Below are 13,982 nucleotides of genomic sequence, written 5' to 3' on the forward strand. Positions count from 1 at the left end.
TTATGTGTGAATAGTATTTAAGATATTGTTTTATAATATATATATGTCATATATATATGTCAGATAATAAATAAATTGCACTGTCTTATCCAATTCTCGCTTCTTTTCAAAGCAAAGTGGCGAAGACTCCTTAAGGTCCTTATTTAACGTGTGAACCTACCGGAGAAAGCTTTAAGGTACTCCCACCTCCTTGAACCTCTGTTTCCAAATGTAGGACTCTATCTGTTGCCCTAGATGTGTTGGTGCTGACATCCCGTACTTATTTATATATTCACTATTTACGTGTACATCTGTAGGATAAGGGAACCATAGGGTTGTTACTTACTAGACGAATGAAACATATCCAATGTATTAAGACAAATTTTATGAAAAGTATCAAAATTGTCTGTTCCATATAACGTAAGATGTTTACAAAGTTATTCCATATTTTCAATGTGAATAGACGGGGTGAGTGTGGGAAGGCTGTATTCCTTTCGGCGTATCAGTGTTTAACAGTATGAAACCTCTACCTTCAAAACTAAGTTTATTTGACTTGAGCTTTTGCCTTCAGATGAACTTTTAAATAGCTCTATATGAACGTAAACATCACGAAAGTATAAAGTATATTTAAGATTTTGCATTCATTTGCCAAAAATCTTAACAAGTGACCCTTATCAAGAATCCCAATCTAATAAAAAATTAATACACGAAAAAAAACAAAGAAGAATTTGATCAACCTATCAGAGGAGGTAAAGACGAGAAAGCAGGCGGACGTCACATGGATTCGGCAAGCCCAAGCCCGGAAACTTTGAAAAGTTACTGTTGTCATGCCTCTGCTGTAACCGCGCCCCTAGAGACCTTCTGTACTAAGCACTCGTCGGTGCAATGCATTTCCCGAAGTAAAAGAAAAAAGGTCCATGTCTATCATGGGGTTGTAAACATTAAAGTTAAGTTGTATCATAATTATTTAATTATAACATTTTTGAAAATAACAGTCTTTATTATTACTTTGAAATAAAACAAAGAATAATTACATATTAAAATTGTATACTAATGAAGAAATAGAATATTTGTCAGTTCATCGAGTCATAGAAAGATTTGTCAGTTCGCTCAACAGATAATACAAAAGACTACCTACCGTAATAAATCGAATATGTGAGCTTTTTAAGTATAGTTCTAGCCGTGGACAAGTAAATGGGGCTTTCACGTGAAGCGCACAGCGAAAAAGTTGGTTGTAGAATTTGTTTATACTACTCGTATTCGGGTTATACCCATAGTGGGTTCATATCGTTTTTTTTTGCGTTTTGCGTTCATACGCAAATACGTATCTAACATTTTTGTATCATATTTATTTTCCAGGTCATCGCCCTTTATTTCTATTGCCAATGAAACTTCCGATTTTCGAGTGGAATTTTTAAAATGATTTTGTAAATATCAAGCTTCGCAATTCGTATTGAAAATTTTGAAAAATGAAAAACATTTGACTTCCAAAACCGGAAGTAAACATTTTAAATGAGATTTTCAAAAAGTTCGACCACTTTTTTTTTATTCCTAAAAAATGTATGTATATTGTAAAAACTAGAAGTTAGAGTAAACTAGAAGTTTGCTTCCTAGTATACTACGGGACCATATTTAAAACATCAATATATAAAATATATACGTGGAAGATCAATTTTGGTAGAAATTATAGTTAAGCGTATATAGCAAGCCGAGATATTAGGTATAGAAGTCAAAAGCAATAGGAGGCAACTTACTTCATCTTCGTTAATAACAACTAAGTAACTAAAAACTTTCTATAAAGTTTTTTTAGAACAAGAGGGCACACAGGCTGCTCAACTGATGTTTAGTAATACCGCCACCCGTGGACATTCCCAATACCAGAGCTCTTGCGTTGCCGGCCTTTTAAGAATTGGTGATGCGAGGCAAAACTGCATTAAAACGCTCAATTATACGAATATTATAATGTTATACATGACCAAATAGGCTATTACCCACTAGGGTTGCGAATTAGTAATGACTAAATAAATTGGGAAACTTACTAATTTCCCAATTTATTTCAGATATTGAAAACGATCTTCCCAAGGTCCTTTGTTACATAAGTGGTTAGGCGTGTGCGGCCAAGCGTAACTTGTCAAAAATCCATCCATGTGTAAATTATCTATTTGATAATATAATTCGCCTCATCCGTTTATTTTGTCATTGTATTCGTTTAAAATATGATGTCCTTTTCGTCCATTAGACATCGTTCGACCGAAAAATCGCTAATAACTACCAATACTGGTTCGTTGATAAAATAATTTAATACAAAGAATTGTGATAAGTATTAATTGTGTTAGCAACGGGCTCATTTGATGTTAAGTGATAAACCCATTAACTCTAACATTGCCAGAGGGGCTCGCAAGTGCGTTGTAAGCCTTTTAAGAATTGGTACGCTTTTTCTGGAAGGATCCTAAGTCGAATTCAGAATTACATCGGTGGGCAGCTGGTTCCACGTAGTGCTGGTGCAAAAAAGCCTTAAACATCGCTCAGTTGTGGAACGACAGATATCGAGGTGATACGTGTATTCGTCTCATCTGATAATAAAACTCAGCTGCTGGTATTAATCCAAACAAGGATTCAGGAGTTGAACACTCTCCGTGGTAAAAATCATTTGTTAAAAAAACTTATATTTTCAATGTAATACTAATAAAAAGATACCTATATATAACCAAACCTCTGTATTGCTATTAATTATAGGAGTTGTCGTACTCAGAGTCAATAAAGTTGTCTATGATTCCAAGATTTATGAATATATTTCTAAAGAAAGTGAACTCAGCTTTGATTTAAACATGGTATATGACAGTAGCCGCAGCAAGGAATAAGGCTTAGTGTATATAGCATTACCAATAGCAATTATAACTTCTTAAGATATTGATAAAACACTAGAAATCCATCCATAATAATATTACTGAAGATACATAATATCCTACGTTTACAAACGCTACTGACCAACATGATTAAAATTATTGTTCAAAAATTAGCAGCAAAACGGTCAATTATGGAGAAAGACAGATGATATACCCGCTTCCACGAAGCTGGGAGCAATGCACGAGCACCACAGACTGCATACCGGGCGCCCGCGCGGAAACTGTCACAATTTGACGTTTCACTTGACATGACGCCTCAAACAGCCCGCGTTTTATTTCTTTCTTATCACAATCTCAATCTAACCGGCCAGTGTTTCAAATCAATTCTAATTTTAAACCAAAAAGGTTCTAAATTGAACGAACCTAAAAGAACATGAATATGATCTTTAATCTGGGTAACCTGTTGTGAGGGATTTCGTTACATGCGTCAGACGTGATCAATGCATAATTAGGTGGAAGAATTTTTGGCTAAAATTCTATGTTTTTGTTTTTTTGCCTCTCAAATGACCGCATCGCTTTTAGCCACATACTTTTCCAGTAATCTATTAACAGTGTTTTCCTTATATGTTAGAATTTAAAACCTTAATAGATCTATTGAAAAAATTAAGAACAGATTCTACTTGACAGTGTTTCTGATCACGACGTCCAAATATTGTCAAAGTATTGAATACATAGAGTTATGCAAATAATTACTACATGTAATATTTTAATAACAGTTGTTATTATTAAAATCAATGCACAGTTAGCCTTGAATCAGAGAATTTAATAAAACGGTTATAATTTATCAATTATTGAAATAAACAATTATTGACTAGTTTAAATCAAATTCGAGCGTTCGAAATTTAAAAATATTGAATATTTTTTTAACCCCTGTTGACATTGATGTCATCGCAATCTCCAATGAGGTAACGTCAACGTTAGCCATCATTTGAACTTTAAAAAAAGAATATTTTTTACTCGCAACCCGACTCCAAAATTCACTTGCTACCAAGTTTATTATTTGATACTTTGGATGGATTAAAACTTTTTCAGCTTCGTCCGTTGTGACAGAGTAAAAGAATTGTTGTAGTTAAGACAATATAGAAAAGTAATAAAACTGTTTTACATTTTCGTGAAATCTATAAAATATCTTTAAACATATTGTTTATCTGTGTACTTCCCATTATCATAAACAATAGAGCAAAGTATATATAGATCATGTACCAAGATACTCCTTTATTAAGAAGTGGTCTGCAGTGGACCCTGGTGCTGGTGAGCCGAAGAATAAATAAAAATCACTGAATAACTTGTACCTGAAGATGCCCGTGTAAGTCAAAACATAAACAGATTGACACGTGGGTATAACTGTACTTCATGAGCATGAATTGAATTCATCAAAGAATTCTCCGTCCATTTAGTGCTGTAATAGTACAAACTGTATTTTTTGTACAGTATCTTTAAGCTCTCCTAAAGTTGTACTATATGTCGGCATCGCTTTGATGTTCCAAATCGGGCCTCAATACGATCTAAGGTGTTGTCCGATGATATGAAGGGATATTTTTTTGATAAGTTAAATTGCAGTAAACACAATAATTATAACAGGAACTTTTAAACTTACCTTTTATACGCTTTAGAGTTCCTTTTTTTATAGAACAGGGGGCAAACGGGCAGGAGGCTCACCTGATGTTACGAGATACCGCCGCCCATGGCCACTCTCAATGCTCAGGGCTCGCCAGTGCGTTGCCGGCCTTTTAAGAATTGGTAAATTTAAGTGAATTTTATTTTAAGAAGTCAAATTGAAAATTCATTTAGTTTGGGCTTTTGAAGTCCATCAAAGATTACAGACAGTTTAAGATATATCTATAGACATCATTAGTGAACCATTTTTATGTCACGAATCTCGAAAAAATTAAATAGCATAGTCTTGCGACCCCGTCGCAATACAGTATATAATATATCATGTATATAATATGTATACAGCGCGCTATTTTTAACGAATACATAGTACATATATGTTATTGGTATTTAATTTCAATAGACAGCGACCCTTTTTTAAGTATATAAAGACTTCTAAATGGCACAAACTGTTCGCAGTGCTAGTATGTATTTTGTATGTTATTTAAGTAATTGGGACGCAGTTTAAATAAAAATACGTGAATTATATATTTAACTTAACATTAATTAAGATTTTTCACAAAATTTATAAATCATACCTAGGATGTGTTAATTTTAGACCTATGGTCAGAATTAAGCAAAAAATATTGTAAATTGTATAAAGTAACTTCTTCTAATCGAAATAATGTATTATTGTTTCTTATATTTTAGTTCTAAAAGATATGAATCTCAACGGAAATAACCTAATACCAAACCTGTAAAAATAAAATACTTCTCACTAATTGTAACTAACAATACTTATCACTTTATCTCCATCTGGTGGTCTTCACTGTCACTTTCCCAACTAGTATGCCGATCGGGACATCAGAACAAAAAGCCATTAAAATACCAACTCTTGTCGGTGGACTTAAGAGCTATTTTGGCCAAGAGTGCCAATAACATAATTTTAGATAAATAGTTATAAGATAAAAATGTTGTCTAGGGTTGTCGGAAATAAATGGGCTATATTGAAGTGAAACTTCTTCATCAGCTTTGGAAAAAAAATATTGTCACATTTTTTGGTTACGCGTCACATTTTTCCGTTACGCGCCATCATAAACAATATATTTCACATTTCAGTCAACATACACTATTAATAAAAAAATAATAACGATAACAATTATAGTAATATTACAATAATAATACAGTTAATAAAAATCTGTAATAATCTTAGTAATAAGGTAAAATTAAATAATTGTATTATTTGTTTACGATAATAAAAGCTATTTGTTAAACTTAATCTAATTTAACTTGATTCAACAAACTCGTGTAAAGTTGCATATAGTAGACCATTTTTCAAAAAAAGAGGTCATAAAGAAGGTTCACTTCTTACGTGTGTACACTAAATACGCACAATTTTTTTATTATTTGATAATGATTGGTTATCAGCTAGACTAAAACACGAGACGCGACATAAGATTTTATTACGTCCGTTTGTTTATTTACAAAAGAACGCATCGTCTTTCTACACTTTCGATATCCGGCTTATTGGTGTTGTTTCCATGAGTTTCAGTTTGTCATGCGACCTCACTGCTCCGAGGATTTCTAGACTACGTGGGTTAGCTAGTCAGTATGACACGCCTTTTTCACCACAGCACTACAAAATTAAGAGTAGTCGATGCTAGTGTTAAGACTTCACCAAGAGAATTCCTTAATGATATTTAGTATTCGGTATTACATCATAAGGCAAAAATGCTCAGTTTTGAAACGACAGCTGATGATGAAACTGAGGTGCAACTCATTGGAAGACTCTCGACTCTCCATATGATTATATATAGTAACTATACTATTGAATAAACATAATATATTTTAGGGACCCATTATCATAAGAATCCGCCTGATATTGTTAGGGTAAATATGGCTGCGATCAATCTCCGCTCGAGTGAGGTCAGACTAATTATTCGGAATAATCGTCGTGTATCGATCTATCGATAATTAGCGGTGACGATGTCGCGCGACCGCCCACTGACCATGAGCTTCTCAAACTTTAATATCATCTAAAGAATTCTTAATTTTCCGTATACAATTCTATTTTTTTAATTTTTATAGAACAGGGGGCAAACGGGCAGAACGCTTATCTGATGTTTTTATTCTCAAGTTCCCTCAGATTCACTCTCAATGCCAGAGGGCTCGCGAGTGCGTTGGCGGCCTTTAACAATTGGAACGCTCCGTTCTCCGTTCGTTCGACCCTAAGTCGAATTGGTTCGGAAATACTTCAGTGGGAAGCTGGTTCCACGATGGTGGTGCGTGGTTGATGGTTTCCACATATCTTGGCTCATGCAATGCATTTTATTTGTTACGCGTACTAACATCTGGAGTGAGTATTATATATATTCTGTATATATGTATATTCTGTAGTATTAAAATTTTAAATTTCTCTGACAACTAGATTTTCGTGCATTCTGTAATATTTAAAAGTTTACCCGTCTTTGAGCATCTCTCTCTATTCGTGAAAATGATGGATCGATCTTACAAATGAGGTGTCGGAGCGGGACGCGGCCGATTCTTTAATCGAATAATAGTCGTTATCGATTCATAATCGATTTTTTAAATTAACGAATAACCCAACACAAACGTGTGTTAACAGCACTGTTACAAGATATTGCCAATTAGTTGTGCGAATATTTTAAATGTCTTTTATCTTCGCCTTTATTGATTAATCGAATATTCTTAATGATTGATCATGAGGCGGCATTGAGGGAGTTTTAAATATACTTATTACTATTTTGAGGCCATGTTGTATGTTTTTTTTATGGAACAGGGAGCAAACGGGTAGGAGGCTCACCTGATGTTAAGTGATACCGCGCATGGATACTCTTAATGCTAGAGGGCTCGCGAGTGCGTTGCCGGCCTTTTAAGAATTGGTACGCTCTTTTCTTGAAAGGAGCTAAGTCAAATTGGTTCGGCAATACTTCAGAGGGCAGTTGGTTCCATAAAGTGGTGTAATTTGAATTATACTGTATTGGGCATAACTTTATAAAATATTTCTAAGTGTAAAACAAAATGTTTTAGAATAATAGCGATCACTGGTCGTATAAAGACATTGTCACATCGCTGCGCGAGCGCCGGTCGCACCAATGATGCCAACCTAGATGTGTAGTCACATGGCAGCACGGCATTTGTAAGATTTCGTGCGATAAAATGTGTAACACAGTATAAGTGAGGCATTTTCTTGGGAAGAAGTATTTTTACTAGATGGTCCGGTCAATTTCGTATCAGCTAGATATATTTCAGTGTGTCTGTGAAACACACAAAGATATTTCAAAAAAAAAAAACCAAAATAGATCAGATGTATTGAAGAAACGAATTGTATTGAAACATAAAATTATTTATGTTTTTATTTATTTTTTATTATATGTTTCACCTTTTACTCGTAGTTTAATTGTTCCCTGAACTTCCACAAATACCTACTTCAAAACCTAGACCTAAATTAGTCAAATCGGTCTTTATCGAGTTTTAGCGTGACAAACGAATATCAATGAATTATCAATAAAAAATAGTTTTATTCACTTAGATATTTAATAACAATAATATTCGTAATTATAAGCCGTTTTCCAAAATTAAAGTTTTATTTAAACTAATCAAATCCTCATACAAGAGTCCATAACTCTTATCAATAACCAAATATTATGCACATTTTTTGCTTTGGACCGCCCAGTAGTATAACCATACCTTATTTGTCCGAAATCATTGGGCCAAAGTTATACTTTCCGTTTCGAGTCTTTTGTATGATATTTGAGAAAGCTACTTACATTATTAAGAGATGTTTATTAGTAAAAAGATTTTAATTTGCATGGAACACAACATTTGGGAATTTTCACTCATTTGTTATATCCTAATGATATCGTCGTTATTAATGTATAATTTTAATAAAAACGAATTAGGTAATAACATTATAAACATAACTCGTTGTTTTGAGTACTTTAAAGGCTACTGAAGATAGACTGGTATGTAGAGATCGATTAGGGTTTTTAAAGTATTTCAGTAATGAAGGCTACGCACAAGAAGAGGTAGATAATGTTCTAATTACAAAAATATGAGTTTTTGTATCTCTCTCATATTTATGCTTCGTCCTTGTCATTATATTTGCTGCTTAAATGCCATTGCAACACGGTTGAATTACTACTATTTTTCTCTCTTTCGACGTATTACTGGTTAAGCCCACTTTCAAAAATTCCACCTGTATCACCTGGAACCGTCGGCCCACAACTGAGCGATATTGAAGGCAGTTTTTGCCGCAATCTGGAACTAGCCACAGAAGTATTTTCGAACATAGGTTCATTCTACAGCATACCAACACTTAAAATGTACTTACAGGCTTATTAGTTGAGGAACTCTATAATTGATAGACGGGCGGTATCACGTGACAGCATGTGAAAGGCTGACATGTTTGCCTAATAAATCTTAAAACAAAATACATAGAATAATACGATCAAATTAATGTTTTCGATGTACATTTACCCTCTAACTCAAAAATTAAAAAACACCACAAAGAGACATTACATTTACAATTTTTTTTTTCTCCGAGAAAAAATCACAAAACGCTAAAAGAATAGACAAACAGTTAAAAAACGTCAAGTGTGCTTAAACGGTACACAGGTGCTATTGTTGTAACATAATAGAAACAAAGAAATGTGATTATGTCCTATTTAAAACCCATCATAATTGACTTGGCTGTTTGTTGATTTCGGATTACATTTTCTAAGAAAGCCCACAGGTAAAGCCATCTAAAAGTGTATTAATTAAGTGTTTTTAATAAGTACTTATGTAAAAAATAAGAAAAGTCTGTGTGTATAAATAAATCAGTTATTTTTATGTTAATTTTAGTTTTATTGGTTTTATTAAGTTAATTCGTGAGGTTAATGTATGAGGGTGTGCAATTATTTAATTAATTACCATCTAATATTGGTGCGTTTGACATATTCAAAAAGGCATTAAACCTGCATGTTAGAGTGACCATAGGTTACTAAAATTGAGACGGCTAATGGCGACGTGTATCTCGCTCGTATACATACATATTAATTTTAAGTCTCTCATGTAAAAAAAATATTTTTTTAGTAATGAGAAATAAAGTTCTTTAAACTTAAAACAATGATTTATATATCATATCAAAACATTACCGTTTTTAAATATTTTAACTGACTGTAGATTTTTAAAACCAAAGACTCCTCTCTCAGAGCGCTGGGTTAAGGTTTGCAATAGTCGTAGAGACGCACACAGCAGCTTACCTGATGGAAAGTGATGCCGTTCATGGATATGTCAGAGGGGTCGCGAATGCATTGCCGGCCTTTTAAGTATTTATACGCTCTATTCATGAATTACCCTAATTCTGAATTTGTTACTAGTTTGCTTGTAATAATTCTAGACGAACTTATCGAAGTCTTGATTCATAATATTATGCCAAAGAATACATTCTCATTTTGTAATTCGGAAAATTAAAAATAAAGTATTCGTTGGAATTAATCAATAAAAGTAAACAAGTGTATTAAAAAGCAAAGGTCACTCTGAAAACTATTTATCTTAAATATCATAATACGGAGTTCTGAGTGATTTATCCACTATCGACACCTATCGTCTAGAGCTGTTGTTATACTGCGTCCGGTATATTTGATACTTGAAATAATTAAGAATTAATAACTACTTTAAGTTCCTCTAACATTCATTCATTTCATAAGTACACTAAAATTAGTGGCGCTATAACCTTATAAGGCCCTGGCCTCAGATTGCTGTGTGTATTTCTTGATCATTTGTCTGTGCCTGTGATGCACGCTTTCGACTTTTTGGATCTAAGGCAAGCCGGTTTCCTCACGATATTTTTCTTCACTACTCAAGCGAATATTAAATGCTAGTAAGAACCACTTGGTGCATCGCGTCTACACCTAGTCTGTAACCCTTTTAATTAGTGTAAAAATTATTATGTATTATGTTTAATAAGGTCTGAATTCTCTGAATGTCTTAAGTATAAGAGTTATAACTTATTTCAGAAATGGAAAGGAAATGTGTTGAAGAATTTAAAAAATTGTTAATTAACAAAATTTTTAAGGTATTAAATATGTAAATTTTAATAATTTTCAGACCTATTCCCTAAAAAAACAATGTTTGTTGCCTAAATATTATGTATAATAAAGGCAAGCTCATGGATATATTGAACAGGAATGTAAAAAAATATGTATCATTAATACCTTCTTTACATCTTAATACATATTTATGCAATACCACACTTTAGCGGAATACAATAATTAAGCAGTGGTATAGAGATGACAATTTAAGAATTGAAAAATGAAACACCTACTGAGAATTTAATAAAAAACTTTATTCTCAAAGTATCAAGAGTATAAATCTCCGCGGACATTTGACCACACAAAATTAAGTCTCATCAGTTCTAGCGATCTCCCGCAGTTCGGTAGTAAAGGTCAAATTGTAATTTAATTAATTTTACAACATTTCACGTATGTATATGTATTTCTAGGAATATCAGAACATTTACGGCGGAATTTCGATAACACTATACGCCCATGCCACGCTCTAAATATATCAGTTCTCTGAAAAAAACTAAAATTTTGGGAATTAAAGTACTTTCTATAAAAAATTCTTACTTGGTATTTTAAAGCATTGATATACATATACTTCATGAATTTTAATTAAAATATTTGGATACAAAAAAGTTTAATCGCTCATTCGCGTATTAAACATGGTTCAATGTTTCGAACGAAATCTACCTATTTATATAATCTTGGAAATATATTCTAGCTGGTTTATTCGTTGTCATGGTATGAATAAGAGGTGCAGTTTAGTACAAGGCTCGCAATAACCTGAGGCTGTTAAAAATATAAAAGGATGCCTAAATATGTATCTGCTAAAGTTAAAGAGTAAATCCGTGAACCCAAACACACATTTAGAAATGAATGTTCAGAAATATTTATTGTCCGACATAGCTTCATACCTCTAAGTTTAATTTAGTGGAAGTCATTTATCATAGAAACGGTAGCAACAATATTGTAATTAACCGATCGACCCGATGATAATCGAAAAGTTTATTGAAAAGAATTATGATATAGTGTTCAAATAAATAAACCTTTTATAAATGATAGTCCGGTATTGGCGTAGTGGATATGTGATTGTCAATCCAGAGGTCGCAGGTACAAGCTGCAGAAAAAGAATTAAAAAAAAGCTGCACAAACGGTACAAAAAAACGGTATTATATATGCGTATGTCAAACCGAATAACAACTTTCTTATAAAGTATTATAATAATTAAAATATCTGATAGATCAGTAGTCTGACCGATACGTTTAATGCTGTATCTACTGTAAGGGCCTGTTTCACAATGTATGGATAAAGTACCAAATAGCTATGCAACACATAAATTAATCGAAAGATAAAAGTTCCGAATAAGATACTTCGCATTACGAATAGCGCTATTTGACGGTCGTGAAACGCAAAAATACTGTTTATCCTACCAATAAGTAATAAATAGCTTATTTGGAACTTATCCGGACATTGTGAAACAGACCCTACATTTGATACCTAAGTAATTTTTTGCTAAGGCACTTACTTAATAAGCCCACAACCGAATATATCAAGCTCTGGATAAGTAGTGTTTATTCCGTTATGTTGGCGAAGAATTTGTATGAGATGCCTGAACATTTCGATTGGTTTTTGCAGACGGGTTTTGTAACCCAATAACATTATTAACGACAATGTTAATAATGTTATTGTGTTACGGACTTTAATTAATCATACCTACCAACATTGTTTTATATATATAACTCTAAATGTCTCCATTTTCATACACTGCTCTGTAAATTCTAATAGTGAAATACTGATTCCGACATTATTGCATACGATTTTGATGTTACCTTTATTTCTGTACCATTTATACTGCAACTATGGGATTGCGTGGTTCAAAAACATAGGATCACTATGGCAATTTGATAATTTATTCTACAACCATATTAACATCAGCTTTTTAACTGCGACAACAATGTTGCTTAACAACACAGTGACAGTATTGTTTGCGAGAGTGTCGGCTGAAAAAAGCTTTCGAATTGAAAGTTTTCATTTGTGACAAATAAGTCAAGCGAGGTGGTCAAGATTCCAATCGTGTCGGCTTCTAAGCAAACAAACATTTATGCTCTAGTGCATATCCATTACACGCAACAAATGAATATCTAAATCCCGCCTAATACTCCTGTACAAACAACTTCAATGCCGAAAGCAAAAAATCGGCGCCGAATAGAATTGGCGCGCTTTTACAAAGATGGCGGCTGACATGAAAAGCTGTGTGAAATGGAACACAGCGAGCGACATTACACATTATAAAATAACCTGTACAAGAAGAACAGTCAAAGAACTAAGAACTCTTTTCCAAATACATTTTGTGAGAATTGTGTCGATTCTTATAAAACCCTAGAACCTATAAAATTACAATTATAAAACAATTAATTAATTATTTTACAATTCTTAAGAGGGCGGCATTGAGAGTGTCCATGGGCGGCGGTATCATTTAACTTCAAGTCAGCCTTCTGCCCGTTTGCTTTATATATAAAAACATCTGCCAGAGGGTTTTTATATATCTCCATAGACGACGATTCCAATTAACACGAAGTCTTGCCTTTTTTATAAGAAAGAACACTCGATTGGTATATGATTCGAACTCATTTCAAAGCTACAGATCACTAGCAACGCACAGAAAGCACAATTGACTACTGGCTTCATAAGTACCTAAGGACACATTATACCACAGTATTATGTTAATCTGTGTACTTAGCAGGCAAAACTCATTTCGCTAGTAATTGAACCTGAAGCTTCTTGATCACATTATATGCTAAAGCCACGAAGTTCAAGGTTTGGTTGTTATTCTTTAACAACATTTCCACATTATTTATAGATTTATTATCTGGGTGTGCCTGCTAATTACATTATCGTGTTTAAAGGTTAAAGGGGTGTGGTTAGCACTTTATCACCCAATCGTTGTAAGGTTTTTTAAGGCTTCGTTTTATAATGGCCGATTTTGTATAACCACCCTTATTTAACTGCGTAATGAAATAAAATCAAATTGAAAATAAATTGAAGTTTCATTTATGTAATTAATTTTTATTTGAATTTTTCTAGACTGAACTATAAAAATATTACTATCTAGTAACATTAAATGGAAATTAGGGATATGGAAATGCAAAGACATTATTTTTTCTTCAGCCTGTACTGTCAGTGAATTCTGACACTCTAATTGATATTTATAAAATCTTGCAATAAGGTGATTAAATTTATGTTTTACTGAGTTGTTTTTTTAAATTCCTGAAACCAAAGAATTTAGAATATAAGTTATATTGCATATTTAACTCATATGAAATAAATAATTGTGATACTCCCACCTTTAGTTAACAGTTACCAAGGTTATCTTCGATTGATATAGAAATAACATCATAACCATTGGACATACACAGTACTAACCTTACTTATAATG

This window comes from Pieris rapae, chromosome 6 (assembly GCF_905147795.1).
Source record: "Pieris rapae chromosome 6, ilPieRapa1.1, whole genome shotgun sequence".
NCBI classification, from domain to species: Eukaryota; Metazoa; Arthropoda; class Insecta; order Lepidoptera; family Pieridae; genus Pieris; species Pieris rapae.